Source organism: Molothrus aeneus, chromosome 14 (genome assembly GCF_037042795.1).
Source record: "Molothrus aeneus isolate 106 chromosome 14, BPBGC_Maene_1.0, whole genome shotgun sequence".
Lineage (NCBI taxonomy): Eukaryota > Metazoa > Chordata > Aves > Passeriformes > Icteridae > Molothrus > Molothrus aeneus.
The window spans coordinates 19,723,247-19,743,759 of NC_089659.1; the positions used below are offsets into that span (position 1 = coordinate 19,723,247).

At 43.0% G+C, this 20,513-nt stretch overlaps 1 protein-coding gene and 1 long non-coding RNA gene across 3 annotated transcripts in view; both read left to right on the forward strand.

The window, feature by feature from the left end:
• The first annotated feature begins 12 nt into the window (after nt 1–12).
• On the forward strand, nt 13–5,112 carry LOC136562810 (uncharacterized). The gene is made up of 2 exons (XR_010784573.1): nt 13–1,790; nt 4,188–5,112. It is a non-coding gene; the product is annotated as an uncharacterized lncRNA (long non-coding RNA).
• Nucleotides 5,113–9,074: 3,962 nt separating this feature from the next.
• Nucleotides 9,075–20,513, forward strand: part of ARHGEF6 (Rac/Cdc42 guanine nucleotide exchange factor 6) — a 37,482-nt gene continuing 26,043 nt past the window's right edge. Inside the window, exons 1-2 of one of the 2 annotated variants that reach the window (XM_066559377.1) lie at nt 9,075–9,120; nt 16,767–16,851. The gene's annotated coding sequence lies outside the window, so the exon portion shown is untranslated. Of the gene's footprint in view, nt 9,121–13,742; nt 13,834–16,766; nt 16,852–20,513 lie in introns of those variants that run through there. The other variant, XM_066559376.1, reaches the window with a different exon arrangement.

The following is a 20,513-nucleotide window of genomic DNA, read 5'->3' on the forward strand; positions in this document are numbered from 1 at the left end:
CCTCCATGACTTCTATGCTTTTGTGAGAAACAGTTGAAACAATGTTTAATATCATTTCAAAATTGTTAACATTTCTTTCAGAAAGCAGATGTTAAATGTATAAGCTTGAGCTGTGTACTAGTGTTGTAATTTTCAAAGTAAAGTTTCCCTGAAATGCCACACTTCCATCTGATTTTCGTCATGAATGGAACAAGCTGTTCTTAAGATCTTCCTCACAACATCCAACCATCTAACATGGAGATGGATTGCTCTACATGTTCAGCATCTCATTCTGAAAGTATTGCTTGTGATTTGGAGGGTGGTGGGGATGATTCCACATAAAGCTCAGTTATGCCTAGAATTTGAAGTCACAGTATTCCCAGTACAAAATGCCTTCAGATCCTTGTGTAAAGAAAAATAGAGGATTTCATTCACTTAAGCCAAAAAAGCAAGTGGATAATACTATATTCTGCCTTCCTACTGTTTCATGGGGAGTTTAAAAAGATCTCCCCTGCAAAAAAATCATGTTCATGTAAGTCAGCTACAAAATACTGTTAAAAAAAACAACAATCCGCAAACCATTGACCAATTCCATCAAAGAAGCTGCAAATCGATGCTTACTCACACTGTTTCAAATTTTTGCAACTCTGTAGTGTTTCACTTTTAAAGGAACATCTTTGATTCCAAAGGAGAAAATAAGATAAGCAAAGAAGTCTTTCTCTCCAACTTCTGAAAGGCTTATGGCTTCCTAAAATAAGTGAATCTTTCAGCATTCCACAGCTGATTAAGAGCATCAAATGCCTGTGAAACAGCAAAGATGGTAAGCAAAGCAAACTAGTTTTTCAGTCTAAGTCAAAATTGAAACAAGTTACCTTCTTCTAGTACAGTAAGACAAGCTGCATGTCATGGCAATGGAAGTGCTGTATAGATTAAAGAAAAAAAAGGAAAATAAATTCCCCAATACATTAGAAATTCTCCAAATTCAACAATCCTTGGATAAAAGCATTTATGGCACCAGTTTTGAAACTAAAGCTGTAATGCAGCTCACTGTAGACGCAGTATTGCCATGTAGTGTGGGGAGGGGGTATTTTGTGACCAGTATCACTCAGTGAAGATGCTTAAAAAGGCTGCATATGCAGCATATTAACAAAATTTAAGCCTTGTGAAGTGAGGAATTGGTTTAGGTTGAGACAGATCAGCTCAACTATCGGGAGTTGGAAGCAAGAAATGCAGACTTGATGTTTAGTTGGATGCCTAACTCTGTTTAGTTTGACACTGCGTTGCAGGGATACCCAGGGATGCATGTGGCACAGTCTGTGGCAAGTTGTTATAACTTGGGTGAAGCCATGAAGTTCAAAAGATACTCTTGAATATAGTAAACATGAAGACCTCCAACTAAAAAACCAAACCACAAACCCAAAACCTTTGTACTACTGTTTAGTCCTCAGTAAATTTTGTCGTTCAACTTATGGATTTAACATGGCAGAGCACCATTGAAAAGGAATGAGAATCCATAAGCCATGCAACCTTTCTCTAAGCCATTTCAGTTCATTCCAAGCCAGTGAGTGAATCCTCCACCATTTAAAGAAGTAGTAAAAACTTGCAACTGAATAATCTGCAAACGAAACTTGTGCCATTTTTTTGAAATGGGGGCAATTACTGTAGGTTGGCTTGTGCTGTAAAACATATTTTTCTCAATTTGTTGTATCTTCTCTTAATTGCAGGGGGATAACTTCTAGAAGATACCACTGAAATAGTGCTGGTTCATCTGTTGACTGCAGATGTGAGTGGTGCCTGTACCAATACATAAGGTAAATATTACAGCAGTGTAATAGCTGCAAGGAAGTTCCCTGGTCATTGTGTTCGTAGGTTTGAATGGATGTTCTTCATGGCTAAGTGTTGTTTTGACTTGTGTTTAAGTTTTGGAGGAGGAGGCTTAAGAAGGCTTTGTAAACCAGCCAGTTTGGGAATGGCAGCAAGACACTACTTGTCTGCAAAAACAGGGCCAATTTGGGTACGGCTAAAGAAAAACATGTTTACAACTGAACTTCAAGTCATGTGGCAGAAAGTGCTGAGCATCAATTTTTATAAGAGCAGATCATAAAAAATCAGAGTTGTAATAATAAATGTTAGTATTGACATTTAATCAGTTAAATGTGCAGGATTAACAATTAAAGTGAGTATAATCTTGGATTAGGAATTGATCTCTGCAGAGGTCCTGGGATTAAGCTGCAGACTTCAGATGCCTCCAGAATGGTTTGAGACTGTAGAACAGCTGTGTTTCTTGGCTCTAAATCCTACCCTATTAAAATAATTTTTCAAGAAGATTGAGGAGCAGCAGTCTTTGGATTTTATGTGAAAGTGTGACTTGCTCCTATTTCTCTGAAAACTCAGAAGAAAAAAGGTGGTAGTGGCTGTCATGTTAATCTAGCTTTCTGGAAAATAATATTTCTCTACTAAATAGTTGGTAGTAAAAAAATGGGAGTAACTTAGAGCGTGTGCAGAATTTGACAAAATCTAGTACAGATTAAAGGAAAAGGACAACTACCTTTTCCAAGAGAAGCATTTATGTAAAGAAGCATGTGTACTCCCTTATGTAATTCTTTATTGAGTCTGTAAATGTAAGAACCTCCTTTGCTGCTAGTTTCAAATTCTACTTTCAAGAACCAACTTTAAAATGGTAAAAAAGAAGAAGCTGTAGTTTGTATAGTTGGTCTATCTGATAGCTGGTCACTGTTACCAGGGAGATTCTATCTTGTGGGAAGGATAGGTTCTGTTGTATACTGCATGATGTTTGTAGCCTCAGTTGGGCTTCAATTCATTCTCCCTATAGAGTGTCAGTAACAGCAATTCAATAAATGTGCAATGCCTTTGTCAGAATATGCTAAAAATGTTTTATAAATACTCCTGATAAATTGCTGCTCTTACCCTGATAATAAAGGAAAAATATGCTTTGTTCAGGGTACTGGAATGTGTTTCAGATAAAATACAGAATCATCACAAGTGTTTTCTGTTCAGGGGATGCGTGTAGTTAAGCAAAACAGAAGCTTCTGCCCTACCAGCTTTTTATTTTTCTGATGCTTGAAAAAATTTCAACCAGCAAATGCTGTCCTTGTCTTTGTTTTCCTTTTAAGATGTGGGTGTTGAAATATTTAAATTAGAGTCTTACTGAAAGGACACTTCACAATAGGTGTTTCTAAAGGTTAAGAAAACTGAACCTTTTTCATTCAAAAATCACTGATGTCACTAGTGTGCCACTAAAGTGGATTAGGGAAATAGGTCTAAAAGTAGCATTTCCCCTTTCATTTCCCCACCCACTTGCAAAAAACCACGAGGAGTCAGTTTTTAAATTTATAGTTTGACCCAGATGGAGGTCTTAAATTCTCTAATGAAGAGATGAAATGCTGTCTTAAATGCAGCGTTCTAAGAGACTTTGAAAGATACTGACACATCATCATACAGGTTGTGTCAGAACGTTTTAAACTTCCTGTGTGTGCACCTCAGTTCTCTCTGTTAGCTGGAAAGCTGAAGCTTAATTATTCTTGACAAGTGAAAAAGCTTCCCTTTGTAAAAAAAAAAAAAAAAAAGTACTTTTTTCAGTTTAGTAAATCTGTTGTGACCATGTTGTTATAAATACAGGTATTAGAGACAAAAGCACACTCTATCAGCCTTGTCTTCAGCTTCTAAATGTTTCCAGATTCTTAGCAGGCATGGTACCAATGTTAAGGGACAGTAAATAGATCTTGTGGCAAGGAAGGTAATAATAATAGCCTTGTGGAAAATCAGGGTGCAAATGGAATTGCCAGGCCTATACCTTCCCTTGACTACAAGTTTGATTTTATTTATAGCACATTATTACTTACAGATTAACACCAGTGTATTACAGAACTTCTGAGTAGCATGCTGAGGTTATCAAGAGCTGGTGGAATTTTGTGGTGAGTAGAATTTGAAGGGGGAATTCACCCAGGAATTGTGGTACTTAGTACCTGCCCTGGAGACAGTCTTATACAAGCAGTATGCATTAATACAAGTTGTCTTCGGGGCATTTTGATTATTGTAGTTAGCTATTGATGTGGTTTCATACTGTTGGAGCAGATCGAATACAATCCAAATGTATTAACTGTATGGATAAAATGAATTCAAAGATAATCTAGCATTTTTGTCTCTTGGCTTCTGAGAGGGTACTAACTTGCATTTCCTTTTTCCAGTTACGGTGAAAGGTGAAGGTGGCAGCGCAGCAGTGGATGTGCATTGGAAAATCAAAGGATAACAAATCACAACTGATACAGCCTGGCTTTTGAATGTAGTGTTGCCCACCATTTTCTAGAGGAATGTGTAAGCATTCTGGAGTTGCCTTTGAAAGTAGCACTACCGATATCTTGGACATACATAAAATTTACATAAAAAGCTGGAAGCCAGCTGCTGTCTGCCATAGCTCGCACCTTCCAACAGTCCAGAGTGAGATGGTTCATTGCTCGTTGCACACACATCCTACAGCAGTGAAATACTTTGGTTGCCTTTTACACATGTGCTTGCCATTTATGCTGATAAAAAGAGCAACTTACACAGAAGTAAGTCTTAGTCCACTTGAATACAGAGGACTTCACCAAGAAACCACGGAAAGTTCTGCTATATTACATTAACAGTTTTGTCCCAACCTTCTGGATGAGAGGGGGGGAGTATTGCTGTACTGAGACAATGTTAGTGATGTGGCCAGGATAATTAGTGTTCCTTGATGTACACTGGACATCTTGGTGCTTCCTTCAAAACTTTGTCTTGATTTTGATGCATTCTTCTCTTACATACATGTTGGTGGGCCAGTGTATGTGAGAGGAATCCTCAGGCATTGGTATTTCATGTAGAAAACTCATAAAGAATAATGGATAATAAAATTTATACTGACTTCTGTGATAGACATAAACTGATCTCATTTAAACAACCCTCAGTCCATAATGAGTGGCTGAAGAAGAAGAAGCATGCATACCTTGTCTAGAGAATTAAAACTTTATGTTTGGGGTGAGGATATCACTTTAAATCTCAGTTAGGGGCTGCAGATTCTAGGAGTAAATCTGTGTAGCAGATTGGTAGAATTGCAGTATTTCCCAGGGCAAATAAATTTACTGTTAACAAGAATTATGGGTTTGGGGTTTTATTGTCTAATTTAAAAGAAAAACATATTCTTCTTGGACACACTTGGATGGTGTTCAAGATCGCTAGTGTTACATCTTGGAAGGTTATCGTTACAAAGCGATCTCAGTATCTCTTCTGCAAGAAGGAGTAACTTGTAACTGTACTACTTTTCCGCATTAGCTTAGTGTTGAGCGCTGCTGTTCAGGCTGAACTGGATAATTCTTCCTAAAGTGTAATGCCAAAATGGCAGCTACTGTATGATCAGTTCCTGCCTAAAATTCTACTTAATGAGAACGTACCCTGATCTACAGTATTAGCTCGTGCACAGAGTCAAACTTTTCATTGAAAGCTACCAGTTGAAATGTATCAATAGATTCTGCAGCAGACAAATACTCCAGTGCTGTTCTTTGTGGTATTTTCCCTCTGCTGGAAAAAAAGAGTGAATTACTTACGCATGTGTGACTTTGAGAAGAACCACTCAAAAATGGTTTCTGAATATGTGACTGCTCATCTTACCTTGCTCCTGTCGCTGTGCTGTTCTGATGCGTATGCTGCCAGAGTCACTTGGTCATTGGGTAAAGGAAAGTTCACCCCCTTCAAAAATAACACTGTGGTATAAATCAGACTGTAAATAAGATTTTTAACTAAGTTGACTCTGCAAGAGATGATTGATGATTCACTTGATTTGTTGCTGTCAGCAAATAGACAAAGGTGAAGTCTTTTCAAAGACCAGACCAGACCAGACACTGTTCCTTCCTTAGTGGCTCTACCTTCATACCTTGGGTTTGCCACAGAATTAATTTTGGTGTGGAAGTGGGTAAACAATCTGGAATGTGTTTAGAAAGGACTCTAAAGGATGTGAGGTTGGGATTGAAGTAGCTAATCAAAAACTCCATACATTTTTGGACTTTGTGAATATCTATATCTGCAGATTTTTCAAGCTGTTAATAAGTGTTCAAGATGTGGGAAGTATTTTCATTTAATTGTAGTTGCAGACATTAGTATCTTGGCTGCAGCAGCTGCATGTGAAATAATCATAAAACTAGACCTGCCCATCTATACCAAAGGTTTCCTTTAGAGGAGGGAGTGGGTGAAGTACTTCAGTGTTCAGGTTTGTAACGCTGACTTCAATGCAGCAGGTGTGTGATTCTCCCAGTGTTGGAAGTACTTCTATTTACATCAGAAACTGCTGTGTTCTGATGCGGTGGCTGAGGTGTCTTCTACATCCAAATGCGTGTCCCCTTTGATAAATGAGCGTTAGCAGTTATCTTGGCTACCTACAGATTTGAAAAAAGAATTATGAAATTATGGATACTGTATGTATTTCCTTCTGCAAAGCAGTGCTCATGACAACTGGAAAAAATCCCAAAACAACTGAATTGCCAATTAGTCATGATTTTGAAATATTTTGCACACTGCTCACCAAGTGCAGTGAGCTGTGATTGAGCTGTAGCCCACTTTATTCACAGTGCCTGCAGCCGTGTGTTATGAATATTTCCACACTACAGAGACCTGGAACTCATCCCAGAGTCCTGAAAAAGGTCAGAATTTGTCTAAACCTTTGCTGGTGGCTCTTAAAATTGGTCCATTGGTAGGTCTCAGTACCTGTCATAAAACTTGCAAAGTACAGGCAAAACCATGCCCATTTACTGTGTACAGTTTTATCATTCTGCTGCTCTGATTTTTCCCAACCCTTTAAATCATTAGTTTGGTAACACTGGGTTCTTGAAAGCTGCTTTAAGTAACAGGGTAGGAATTGGCTCAGAACACTAACCAAGAAATTCTGGTCTCTAGGATACTTTGTTCCTCTTGGATTCTTCAAGCCATGATGTTCCAGCTTCATCATCAACAGAATTGCTTCATTTTCCATCTGTTCTGGTGAAAGGACAGTTACAAAGATGACTGGACTTTTCTGACTTGCTAGGATAAGTAGTGATGGTTAATACTGCCTGGGCAGGGTGGAAAGCTACCTTCAGTAGTTCCTGCAGTGGTATTAGAAAGGGACATCTTAATAAGACAAGTAAAATAGTGGGGAATTTTATTCTCAGCTTTGGATGACTTAAATTCCTGACCTTTTTGAAGTTACCCAGATAATTGTTTTAAGAGATTATCATCTCCTAAATAACCGTTTTGGATTATATGTGGACCTCTACACAGCAGTTGAAGAGAGGCATTATTCATGCATAAAGTGCATGATCAGAATTTATTTTCAAAAATCAGACAATAGAAAACGACTGTAAAAGGCAATTTTAATAACTAGGTTTGCCACATAAGGTTGAAAATCTCTATTTAGTCCTTCATTCCTCCAAAACATCACCATTGTGAATTCTGTTTTAACACTGGAAATGAATTGTTCTTTACAGTATTAAGAAATTTATTTCTTTGGGCAATAACCTTAAGTTCGGACTAAATTTACTAGGTGATAGGGTGCTAGCTGCCACAAGGAGGAAGTCCCTATGTGAGATATTTTGGTGTAATAACTATTGATACAAAATACTTGCATTTTCAATAATTTTGCAAAGATGTAGTTAACAATCTGCTTTCCCTGTTTCCTGCTGAGTGTTAGAAACTATTTCATTTTGACAACAGTTTTGTACCTTAGAGTTTAAGTTCCTAAGATTTGGTTTCTGTACTAAGCCAAAAAAAAAAAAAAAGGTAGTTTCACACTTGAACTGCAGCAGGAAGATGTAATCACGGATGTGGGTTCCAGTACGCTGTTGTACAGGAGAACAGCTCTGGCGGCAGAGCTCTCCGCCATGAATCCAGAAGAACAGATTGTAACATGGCTTATTTCACTAGGAGTCTTAAATTCCCCTAAGAAAATAGTGGATGATCCAGAGGGGTTCCTGAAAACCTCTCTGAAGGATGGAACTGTGCTTTGCAAACTCATTAATCGGCTGCTTCCGGGATCTGCAGAAAAGGTAATGCTTTCTGATGTATTTTGCTGTGTTGAGACAGCCCTGCTCAATGAAACCCTGCACTGGGCATTCTGAGGCCTAGCTACTCTGGTGAGAGGAGCAAGGAGCTTCAGAGAGAGGTGTTTTACATTTAAGTTTCTGATTGAGAGCCAAGTATGATTGTAGCTTTGGTTCCTTGATTTTGTTTCTACTTCCAGAAAAAAAACCTGCAAGGTTGCAGTTGATTCGCTTACCCACGTTCAGTCAGCATCAGGAAATACTTGGCCTACCGGAGATCAGAATATCTTGATTTTAAATAGAAGGATTTGCACTGTGTCAGTATTTACATCAATATAATTAATGGGAACTGTAAATATAGTCAGTCTTTCAAAACTCTTACTGCAAAATGCTTTGTTAGTCAGGAAATGCACTGGAGAAGCAGATTGGAACAGGAATAAGCAAATAACGCTTGCATTGTGCCATTTGATCTGTCCCAAGACCAGCAAATCCATTGGTACTGAAGCCATGTGAATGCCTCCTGTTACAGTTTGACAAGGCGTGTATTCACAGTCCAGAAGTGTGTAAGAATCTGAAGGAGAAGAAAAAGGGAAGGAGTCCAATGAGAGATAGGAACTGGCAACACAGAAGAGAAGCTTTTAAAAAGCAACTACACAACAGGTTCTCCACCCCATAAAAAAGGAGCCTTTCATTATGCAGAAATCAATTTTGCTAGCTCCTTATCTTTTTCTTACTTGTGGTAGTTTGGGGCAGCATGTTGTTAAAGGTCATCAATTTCCCACTGTCAGTTAGGGCACTGTCATATGCTGGCATTCAAAACAAGATGCCGACAGTTTCTATGTGTGCATCACTTCCTCCAGTGGCTTTCTTCCTGCTTCAACAGCTTGCCTGCCACCCCCACCCGCCCCCTGAAGAAGCTTCCCTAATTCAGTATAAAAGGCACATGTCAATATTCATGCAGGCCTTCTCAGTACAGGCAATGCAATGAGATCAGTGGATTTTCTTTCTTTAGTATTGCCTGGAGCCTAAAAATGAAGCTGATTGCATCAGTAATATTCAAGAGTTCTTGAAAGGCTGCGCACTTCTGAAAGTGGAGGTAAGTCAACTTCGATCCTTTCTTTTATTGTAACATGCCAGTTTGATCAGCCTTGTCAAAAGAAGCCAGATATCAGAGGGAAAAAGTTGGTATCTTTTGTATTAATAACACAAATCAGAGCATAGATTATTCAATATTCAGTCTGGGTAATTTGGAAACAGTGAGCTTAACAGATTCTCATCTCTCACAGTATTAACTGTGAGCTTAACAGATTCTCATCTTTTGAGACAAAGCATGCAGCAATAACAGGAGATCTGTCTAAACAGACTTAAGCTAGACCTGTTCATAATTTTTTTTTTTCATTATTAGAAGGAATTGCACATTTTAGCCCTGCTTTAATTGGAAGGTGAAGCATCCTTAATACTGCACTATTTTTTCATCCCCTGCAACTGTTGTGTAAGATTCTGCGAAACATTAAATTGTTCCTTACACACAAAAAAAAAAAAGAAAAATCCTAATGAAGTCAAAAGATACCTTTCTTGTGGCTGTTCCTGATCCTATCTGTGTAGATTCTTATGCTTAACCATAGCTCATATTTGTAAGATCAGAGTCTAAATGAATCACTTCAGAGTTCAATTAATTTTGCCATCAAATTTGTTACTATCTAAAGACTTTTGTGTCACACCTAAATTCCTACAGTAAAAAAAAAAAAAAAGAAACCTGTAACTATCTTGTTTGAAATATGCTCAAGATTGTGGAAAAAATTTTCTGAAGATGAGAAAGCAGGGACAGAATCCTTGGACATTATACAGAATATTCATGCACCACAGTGAGAAAAGTCCAACCCACAATAGCTCTGTTCCTGCATTTTTTCTTCTGAAGGTCTAAACAAGAAAAGGGCCTTTCTGCTCTTTAGAGCTTTTTGGCTAAGCAGCATGAAAATGTGCTCATTCCAGAACTGTCTCCCTGGTCTTTTGTTGCCCAGTGATGCATTTCTTGGAGCCTGCTGCAGCAGCGCAGTCTTAGGAGCATTTATATATGTAGAGAGAGAGATTTATAATCCCTGAAGGCCTATTGCATCAGAAATCACTTGTTGTTAGTCTTCTGGTACTGACCATGTGATTTCCTCCATTTTTCTGAGAGTTTAGTTTTCTATTTGTAAACTAATAATAAAATGGTTGTGATGGAAGGTATTTTTAAAAATGGGAATCTTAAAACAGCTAAAAGGTAGGACAGAACAGTCCTCACCTGTTGTGCAGTGCCATCTCATAGCTTTGAAGCTCATTCTGCAATATTGCAGTCACACTCCAGAATTTTCAGATACTCAGAACAGGCAACATGGTGTGTCCATCTCTAGGTGTTCCTCTGATCCTTGATGTGCCTTTTCTTCTTTGGCTTTAATAAAGTCAAGTTTTCTGGCTTCTTTTTTCTTCTGATTTATAACCCACTTCATCTTTGAAATATTCTGAGCCTTCAGTAGCTTCCCTTATGCTCACGTGTGCCTCTCCTGTTTGCTGTGAGAGGAGACTTCAAAAGCTGGATAAAAACTTGAGCCTCTCTAGCTCGAGTTTAAATTTTGCAGTGAAATGACAACAATTTCTTCTTGGTTTTTTTTTCTTTTCCAAAATATTGTCATTTTAGAACACCAAGACATAAATTTTACTTCTTCCTAGTTCCTCTGTAGCCTCATGTAGAAGGCTCAAGGTAGGACAGCTGAGATGGTGGGCAAGACATGGCACAGGCAGAGTGCTTATGCTTCCTTCCGTCTCTTCTCCCATGTTGCCAGCTTTTCTGAGTCCTCTCAGGCAAAGCCTCTGCCATCTGTTCCTTCTAAAAGCCGCTCTGTTTGGAACATCTTGACAAGGAGACTCTAAGCAGCATTCCTACCAGTGATCCTCCCTCAAGCCTGACCCCTAGTTTGCCTTGGAAAGGGCCATTGCCCTTTAGGAGGGGGTTTACTGCGTCACATTAACTCTGGAAGCGTGTCTGGAGCATCAGAACAGGCAGAGAACCTTCTGCCTCCGAGATCTATCAGCATTTAAGTTGCAGTGATCAGGTATTAGGTAAAAGGAAGATGAGCACAGAATAGGGTTCTGTTTTGCCTCAGCAACATAGCCTGAGGAAAGAGTAACATCACGAAAGGTCTGGGCTTAGTACATTTTAATTCTGTGACAGCCATCCTGCTGCTTACCCAGACCATGGATATGAAAATCAAACCCCAGTGGTTCTCTCAAATTCTGCCCTTCTCCAAGTGCCACAGTGAACTCTTGCTTCTTAGATGTGAAGTACCCTAGGGTTGGACCTGAGCCACTTCTGTCTTGAGACTGACAAGGGTATGTTAAGGTCAAATATTCTGTTCCTGTTGCAGATGTGAACAAAAGAGGGTATTTTGAGGAGAGTTCACAGCTTATTTTCTGGACTCTGACTTGTACAAAAGGGCCTCATCCTGGGGAATCTTAAATATGACATTAGCATGCCATCCTGGCATCCCTTGGCTTCATTGTACTCTACCTTTATCATGGGTGTTTGTGCAGCTGCCATGTAATACACCACTTCACTGGACATTGCCAGCTTGCAGGAAAGGTGGTCAGTGTGGAAGGCAGGGTTTCCAGCAGCTTTTGGTGGAAACTCAAGTCCCACCTCCCACTGAACAGACACTGCTTGCCAGTCTTTCCCGGTAGGAGGGAATGCATAGAGGTTACTCTTTCAGAACTACACATACGCACTTCCCTCCTACCCTTTGTTGTCCTGGTAACTCAGCAAGTGGAAGAAAGACACAGTGAGGCAAACAGCAACTTCTCTTGTTTACAGGTGCAGTGAAACATTTGGACATAGGGGTAGAAGGACACTGACCTTCCTGCCATGAGCTGGCTCCATTAAGATGAAGCCATTCTGCAGGCTGGCGGTGTGAGCTGGAAGAATCCACCTCATGGCAGAGTATAAATAACAAAACTGTTCCTTAGCTTCAGCCCAAGACTGAAGCCTGAAATCTTTTGTTCTTTCATGTGTGTTAGTCCTAAAAGAGATGGCAAGCAGGGGAATCACCCCATCCTTCTAACCAGGCAAGTGTTTTAATGAGGTGATATAATGAGACTGTGTCCAAAACTTTCCAACAGCTTTTCAGTGCTAGAATTTGATCCAGGTTTTAAGAATATCAGTCAGCCCAGCTCTGCTGAGGCAAAGGACTAGTCAAAACACATGGGCACTTCATTGGAGCTTAGGTGTCCTTAGAGGATTCTTTCATGGTTTGGACTGAGGAACAGTGCAGAAATCCTGAATGTGCTTCATTTACACTGTGGCTTCAGCATCTGAGCAGTGTATCTGACCCAAGAGCTGGTCCAGTAAATGAGCGCTGCTAAGGTAATACCAGCTGGATGCTGGTGGGTTGAAGTGGAAAGTGGACAACAAAGAGTTTTGTCCTGATGGCGAGGTGGAGTCTAGTGTAGAAAAGACAGGGAAGAGATCATGACTAAAGAGAAAAATCATAGAAGGCTCCTGGCCTAGCTTGTTCTTGAGGACAAAAATGGGAACTTTGATTTTGCTCTTTACACCAGTGTGCATATAACAACAGTAGATCAATAGCTAAGCACCATTTGTTAGTGAAGAAGAACAAGACCCTCATTCAGTAGCCGCATTTTATTGTTATTAACTACAAAACTTATGACAAGGTCTGAATTTTGTGAACTAGGAACAGTATACGCAAGATAAATCAATAGCTGGATTAACCTGGCTGTCCAGAACAATTGTAGAATATGCAGAGGGTAATTACCATCACGGGCAGCACAGAGGTTATTTGTGCTATTGGAGGTGCCTGCAACCTCCAACAAACTACCTGGGTTGAAGGTGTGGAAGAACAGGTGAGAGATCATCACCCATTTAGCTCCCCATCCATGCACTCCTAAAACCTGCCCTGCTTTGGCTTCACTCCAAAGTGACATTACCTCTCCTACCTGGATAACATCAGAAGCGAGAGCTCCTGCCCAGCACTAACCAGCACAGGCACTGGAGAATGGGTCTGTCTGCAGTTAGAGTGACCCAGTGTACCAGAGACCCCTGGCTCCAGGTGTGTGGTATGTCCCTGCATGGGGTTGGGACAGCTGGGCTTCACCCTGGATATCAGTGCAGTGCTCCATTCCCTGTCCCCACTGCAGCCTGCTGGTGTGCTGAAGCATCTGAGGATTTTCCTGTTCCCTGCAGAACAATGTTCCCCAAACAAAAGGGCACAGGCAGTAGAGGACGCAGGCAGTCTCACTGCCTCAACTGAACTGGGCCATCTATGGGCTCTCCTGCAGTGTTTCTCTTCACAGTGGTGCAAACCTGCTGCAATTAGTGTTCCAATAGTGTGGGTATTCCTTTTCTGTTCTATCCTTTCCTGTCCTTTTAGATTTTTCCTTCCCCTTCCGCTTCCCTTCCCCTTCCCGTTCCCTTTATTCACTTTTTCCCTTTCCCTCCTCCCTCCCCCCCCCTCCGGCCTTTCTCTTCTTCCCTTTCCCATCCCTTTGCGCTTTGCTATCCGCTTCGTGCTCCTTCGGGGGTTTCCCGGAGCCTGCGGCCCGCGGCCGGCGGAGGGAGCTGCGGCCGCACGGCCGCGCCGCGTCCCGCAGCGAGCGGCGGGGCGGAGCGGGGCGGCGGCACCGCCTGTCACTTCCCCTTCCCTTCTCTTCCCTTCTCCGCGCCGCGATCCGGCTCCGGGTCAGAGCCACAGCGGCCGCTCCGCAGCACCGCCCGCGCTGCCGCCATGCCCCGGGGCTGCACGCCCGCCCGCCCGCCGCCGTGAGTACCGACCGGCTCCGTGGCCCGGGGGTCCCCGCGGGTGTCCCAGCCGCTCAGCAGGGCTGTCTCCGGCCAGCTCCCGCGGGTGTCCCCGCTGCAGGGGGTGAGGGCACCGCGGCACCCGAGCAGGGCACCCGGGGACGGAGCGGTGCTCGAGCTCCGGGTGCTCCGCGGGGGCAGCGGCGCTCCCGCCGCCCGCCCGGCTCTGTCTCGCCGATGCTGGCGGAGCTGCGGCCGCACCGCCGCTCCCGCTGGAGGCAGAGGCAGGTCCAGTGGGAGCAGCCGGGTCAGCGAGCGCCCGAAGCGCCGCATCGCTGGGCGGCGGGCGGCTCTTGCCCCTGTCCTCGGGTGTGGAGGGGTCGCGGCCGCGCCGGGCTTCGGGCTTGGCACCCAGCTGGGGGCTGTCCAGCTGTGGACAGCTCGGACCCGGAACGCAGCCCGGCTTTCCTTAACTTTTCTGTGCTTCCCGTCGCGGGACTGGGATTTTGGGTGGTGATAACTTGCTAGCCGCACCCGGGCTTGGGTCTCCTGTTCTCGTCCTTCCCGAAGAGCCGGTGCTCCGGTCGCGAAGCACCGGCTCCTGCTCATCCCCTCGCTGCCTGTGGCGGAGGCTGGCGGTGCGGCAGTGCGGAGCTTCTCTTGCCCGGTGCGATGCTTGACGGAAACAGCCAGAGTGTTTTACCGAGGGGAGCTGCAGTCTGTGATTCTGGAAGTCAGAATAGCGTTTTAATGGAGATCCTCAGATGACAGGTGTAGATTTAAATGGGGTTTTAGTTACATTCACCCGATCTTCCAGGTGTTAGAAGTGAAAAAGCCTTTTCTGCCTCTATTTATTTTCCAGCTTGTCTTTTAGCTATGAATGGAATTATCAATGGATTGTGCTGGAAAAAGTAAATTTTAGCTCATAAATGAGGACTTTTTTGTATGAGGAATTTATTCTGGAACAAGCTCCAGAATATATTTACATTACAGTAGCTGACCCCACATAGCCACTGTTCCACAGTAGCTGTCCCAGAAAGTTTCCCCATGAAGAAGTTCTAAATGTTATTACTTGCTTTTGTGCTAGAATTTTTTGCATATCTTTCTTCCTACCATTTTCATCTGGGCTTTGTCAGCCTGATGACTCTGAGCTTACAGCATTATTCTCTGCATTGAAGGATTTGGGATGTATTTTTTCTACTTTGCTCCTTAGGAAAAAAAAAGTGTTAATTCAAGGCAGGACTTTATTTTTCTGGAATTACTGAAGTGGAAGCAAAAGGATATGGATGAAAAAATGACACACCAGAGAGATGCATGCAAACAGCCCAGCCTGGCTGTTGACTTTCCTCTTGTGCAACTGTAACGTCCCATTCTGCAGCAGCTGCCAACGGGGTCAGCGCACGCCCGGGCTCTCTGTTACCATCTCCCTTTCCACGGAGATGGGAGCATCGCTGCTCAGGGCTGAAGGCTGTGCTTGCATGACGCTGCCTGTAACTGCAGGGCGGGAAAATTGGTTCCATGCTCCAGCTGGCAGAGGGGTTGGGATTTGCATGGTCCAAAGGAGCAAACCCAAGTGAGTGCAGGTGATAGATCAGCTCAGAAACAGCCCAAGGTAGGTGGGTATGTCCCTGGAATGTGCAGAGCAGTAGATGCGATTGGAGCTAAGGAGCCACAGGATTAAATATTTGTAATGACAGCAAACTGCCCCCATGCTAAGCATGGATTAAATTTCTTCAGGGTAGAACATGTCTTCCAGTATTGAGTAGCTGAGTCAATCTGCAAACATATTCTCAACAAAGAGCAGCCTTCGTACTGTCTGTGTTGGACTTTGGTGCTGCTCTGGTGTGTCTGTTTAAGAGGAGGAGATGCTGCAAGCATCCAGGGCTGTGAGAGAGGACAGTCCCCTTCCTATTTGAAATATGCCAAGCGTACTCAAGGAGCTTTGTGTGGAATGCAAGAAAGTGCTGTTTTAAAGGGCAGTTCTAGCCTAAAGGTAATTAAGACTTGTGTCCTTATTAAGCAAGATACACTCATTAGTGTGTTGGAAGTGTTTGTAATTAGATGGTGTCTGCCAGGAGAGCGTTAAAATCATCTTTCCTGTTCATTGGATTTGTGTATCTGTGGTCTCGATCTGCAAGAAATCATGTATTTGGGCATTAGCAGATGGTGCCATGGTGATACCACCGAGAGGGACTTTTTGTAACTCTTATCTTTGCTTCATTAATGGTAGGATTTGTACAGTCTGTATGAAGTTGAGAGCATTTTTCAGGTGTTAGAGGGGGTTGAAGTGTTTTGGAAACTCAAACTGCCCTCGGTGTTCTGGTGGTGATTTCTGAAGAGTACAAGGTTCAGGTTATTAGTCATGGAAAATAAGCCCTTGCTAACCGTGTATTTCTGTTTCACCATTGAGGATTAGCAGCACCAAATTCTTTAGGGTGAATTTTTTTTATATAAGATAACTGGCTTTGTCTTCCTGTAAAAAAGTGTAAATAAACTATATATTGCAATAGCAGAAAATTCCATGTGTGTTAATTCTGCTGTGGAAAATATGTGTGTGTTTATACATAGATCTGTACGTACAGCCTCAATCTCTTCAGCTCTTGATAACAAAAATAGCAACAAAATCTTTCTTTCCCTCAAGGCCAGCAATAACCTTCTTGGTGATTTTCAGAGGAGTCTCTGCTCTGCAGACAGCACTGATTCCTTCCCTGTTCCCAGCCTTACACTCCAAATGCTTCTGGGCTCCCCTGCTATTCCCACGCTGCCTGCCAGTGGTGCCCCAGGAATTCTCTGGCTGTAAAGGAAATGGAACTTGTCAGCCCTGAATGATCACCCTTTCCCTGTAGAGACACAGGGGCTGCCCAATCACCACTGTCACCCTCCAGCACCATGGGCGGCTCCAGCAGCCAGTGTGGGATGTTTTGGGCTCGACTGACTGAGTTCATCTTTCACAGGTGTTTGATCCACATGATTTGTACACTGGAGATCAGTTCTCCAAGGTCCTGAGCACATTAACAGCTGTAAATAAGGCTACTGAAGGTAAGAAAAAAGGGGTTCTTCTGTTGTCCTTTCAAACTATTTCTTGTGTGTATGAAGGGCTGGTTTTTAATTTTTGTTAATTCCTACTTTATGGTGATTTCTGGAGGTTTGTCAAATTGTGCTGCTAGCACCGATGGCGGGATTGACATTTCAGGCTTCTGCCAACTCTGGGTTAAAATGTGATGTTTCAGAGTTGCTGTATGAACTCTGCAGAGCTCAATTATCACTTTACACTGAGGGACCTCTGCTCAGTTTTGAGCATTAAGCATTAAGGGGCCTCAAAGTAGGTCAGCATAAGTGATCCTCAATGTAAATGAACATGCACCTCCCAAAATGCAAATATCAGATTTTAAAAGAGTAGTGTTTTAAAGCTGAAGAGAAAAACAGCTTCATCTGCATAATACCTTTCCTGAATGTCAAAATAAATGTTGTTGCTAGCTGCTCAGTCGATTGTATTGATGTTTTCTCTCTCTCCTCTCCCTGGCTCTGTGGAGTAGCCTCCTGGATCTGAGAAGCAAGCTGATGGCTTGTCCTGTATCCCTGGGAGCAGGAGTAGGCTGCTGAAGCAAAACAAATCACCTTATCCTGATTCCATCCCAGACATGTAGCTGTTCCCTACAGATTGCTTTAAAATTATATTCAGTAGCATAGTCTGTGAAAGGAGAAGTTCAGCGGGGATGGGGATGATGGCACAGTGGTGCTCTGGGAGGGATGAGGGGATTAGAGTCTCTTTTCTGAGATGATGAGGAGCAGGTCTGCCTGGTGCTGGGAAGAGTTCACAGCTTCTTGTCATAGAGGTATGTTAGGACAGACTCCTGCACACCCACCAAAGTCCAGCAGGAGAAGAGTTCCATTTCCCACTTGCAGGTTACATTTGAGATGGTTTAAAGGAGGGAATTTCAAAATGAAAACTCATTACTTTCCTCTCATGGGAAGGCTTTTCTTTTAGCTTATTGCATTATGCCTATATATTATATAAACTGGTGTGTTATTTATTGTGCATATATCATACATCAACATATATAATAATATATGTCTAATAATAATATATAATGTATAATAATAATAGAATGTATTTGTAAACCTCCTCCTACCCCCTATGATTTGTACATACATATGTGTGCGTGTGTCTGTGTGTATAATGCTGCTCTGAAGAAGTTCAGGTTCTGAGGATGCTGTTCTGCAGCCAGGACTCAGCTCTGCTGGCAGCTCACTCTGTAGAAGTTTGGGAATGGGAGTGCGGCCTCAGCGCCTCCTCAGTTACCAACAGCACCCGCTGACCCTGTGTAGAAGCTCTTGCAGTTCACTGTGATGGGGGATATATAATGTAGGTTAACTTGACTGGGAGCAGCCTCTGCAAATGCTGCTATGATTGATATTTGCTTCATTAATCTGAAAGCAAAAGGAGAGAGAAACTCTCTTGCCTCTGTCCTTGCCTGTTGCTGAACTGGAGGGGTGTGATGGGGTGTGTGCTGGCAGGGTGGCAAGGCTGCAATGCCATTTTCACATCTGTCCCTTTATTTATAGCCCCAGCTCCATACTTGCAGCCACTCATGTGCCAGCTCAGCACGGGACAGGGCTTTGCTGGGGAGTAGTTCCTGTCATATTTTACTGACGGGGCTGTAGAGAAGCTGGGATCCTCTTGGTTTCATGGCAAACATCTGTTTGAACATATGCTTTCTGTGTTTAAATGGTAAAAAGCGCAATGCCTGCATATAATTAGCTGCTCAGGCAGAGAGCACCCTTGGGAAAAGTACAGGGTAAAATAAATATATGTCTCAAACATTTACTTTTTGGTTGCTTAGTCAAATTCCTGAGGAGCCTGTGTCCTACAAACTGCCACTGCAGATGGTCCGGTTTGTCTATTTTGCCAGGGGCCACAGGCTGAGCAGAGCATCGGGGTAAGCCTGGTACCAGCTACTGCAGTTGCTGCTGTCACCAAGGCTCTGACATGCCTGCACATCCCAACACCCGCAGCACTGCTGCATCCCAACACCCTGGGTGGAGGCAGGGGGAAGTAGGTGTCAGCTAAGGAAAGGTTGTGGGAATGTATTTCTGAGCATCCATTTGAAGTCCAATCCTTGTGTCTTCCTTGTGTCTTCATGGATCTTTCTATGTAAATAACTTGAGGCATCATTTTGTAGTGGATATACTTGTAGTTCAGCAGCTGTCCATCAAAACACAGCAATACAGATAAGCATCAAATAAGCATCACGATGTTTTTTGTCTGCAAGAGAGGGCAGGGGAGGAAAACCAGCTGTGCTGGATCAGACAAGGCTCATCTGCCAAAAATAGTGTAGGAATGTGAGCAGAAAACCCAGCTATTTTAACCATAGTTTAAGCAACATATGGCAGCAGTGTTCCGTGCTGGACCAGGCATAAAATAGGACACTGTCATGATGCGATATAAATGATACGCTTTCCTGCCAAACTGTCAAAGGCAGTTTTACATTTGTTTCTAGGTTGCTGCAGATATTTATAAAAGCTTTGGAAGATTGGGAGGGGCAGGGAGAGTCATAAAATCCACAGTAATGGAGTAATTTCCGTGGGACTGTGGCTGATGACTTGAATAAGTGAAGTCTGGACTCAGGATTTATGCCCTCCCTTTCAGAAGGAATCAAGGGAAGAATATCTCACACTGGCAGCCAGCCACACCCCTGGCCTGTGAGTCACCAAGAGCAGCCAAAACCACTCTGCTCAAATATCAGGATGCTTCAGAGAGAAAAACCCACTCTGTTGGTCAAATGGTTTTTACATGGGGAGGGGTTTTGCAGTTTCCACAGCCCAGAAAGCTGGGAATTCACCGTGCAGTTGTCGGGCAGTTGTGTAATGAGCAGGACAAGAGAGAAAACTGACCCACTGACAGCACACAAGGTTTACCATGGATGTTGTCCATCTCTGGAGCATGGACTGACTAGATGGTGTGTGAGTATGGCATGGCCGGGTTTTGTAAGGCAGCAGCACCTGGCAGCCATAGTCAAGGACCTGGTCCCCACTGTGCAAGGGTTAGGAGAGAGACAAAGCAAGTCCCTTCCCCAAGAGCTCACAATTTGTGTTGTTCCAGGTCCAATCTAAGGATGAGGTATTTTCCTATGGAAATAAAAATCCTCTGAGGAGAATAAAAGCCCAGCTGAGTTCCTGTAACTCCTACCAAACTTCCCCTTCAGAATGAGTTTTCCATGCTGACATTCAGACTGGAGGAGAATGGAGGAAAAGCAGCCTTGCAGTTTGTCTTTTCTGATTTCTGCACACGTTTTATGGCTGCATCACCCTCTCCTCTTGCAGTGTTTTTAAGGCAGAATTCCAAACACGGTCGACGGACTTGCACACCCAGCACAGGGATTCCTGCAGACTGCTCTGTTCTGCTTTCGAGGTCCATGGAGACATGTGGTCCCCACTGCAGGTGGAAAACTGCAACACTGGAATGCAGAAAGGTCCTAAAATCTGAAGAGAAGCTACAAGACCAATCTTAAAAATCCTTCACAGTTTACTGAAATGATATCTGCTGTTGTGTCTTTTGAGCACCATGGGACACACAAAGGAGGTGATCTGGGTGGTGTCCCACAGTGTGGTATGCGGTAGAGTAGCAGTGAAACACTGGGAATTACTGGGTGGCTTGTATCCCATGTTTTTACACCTCTGCAGCATCCAACAGGATTCTG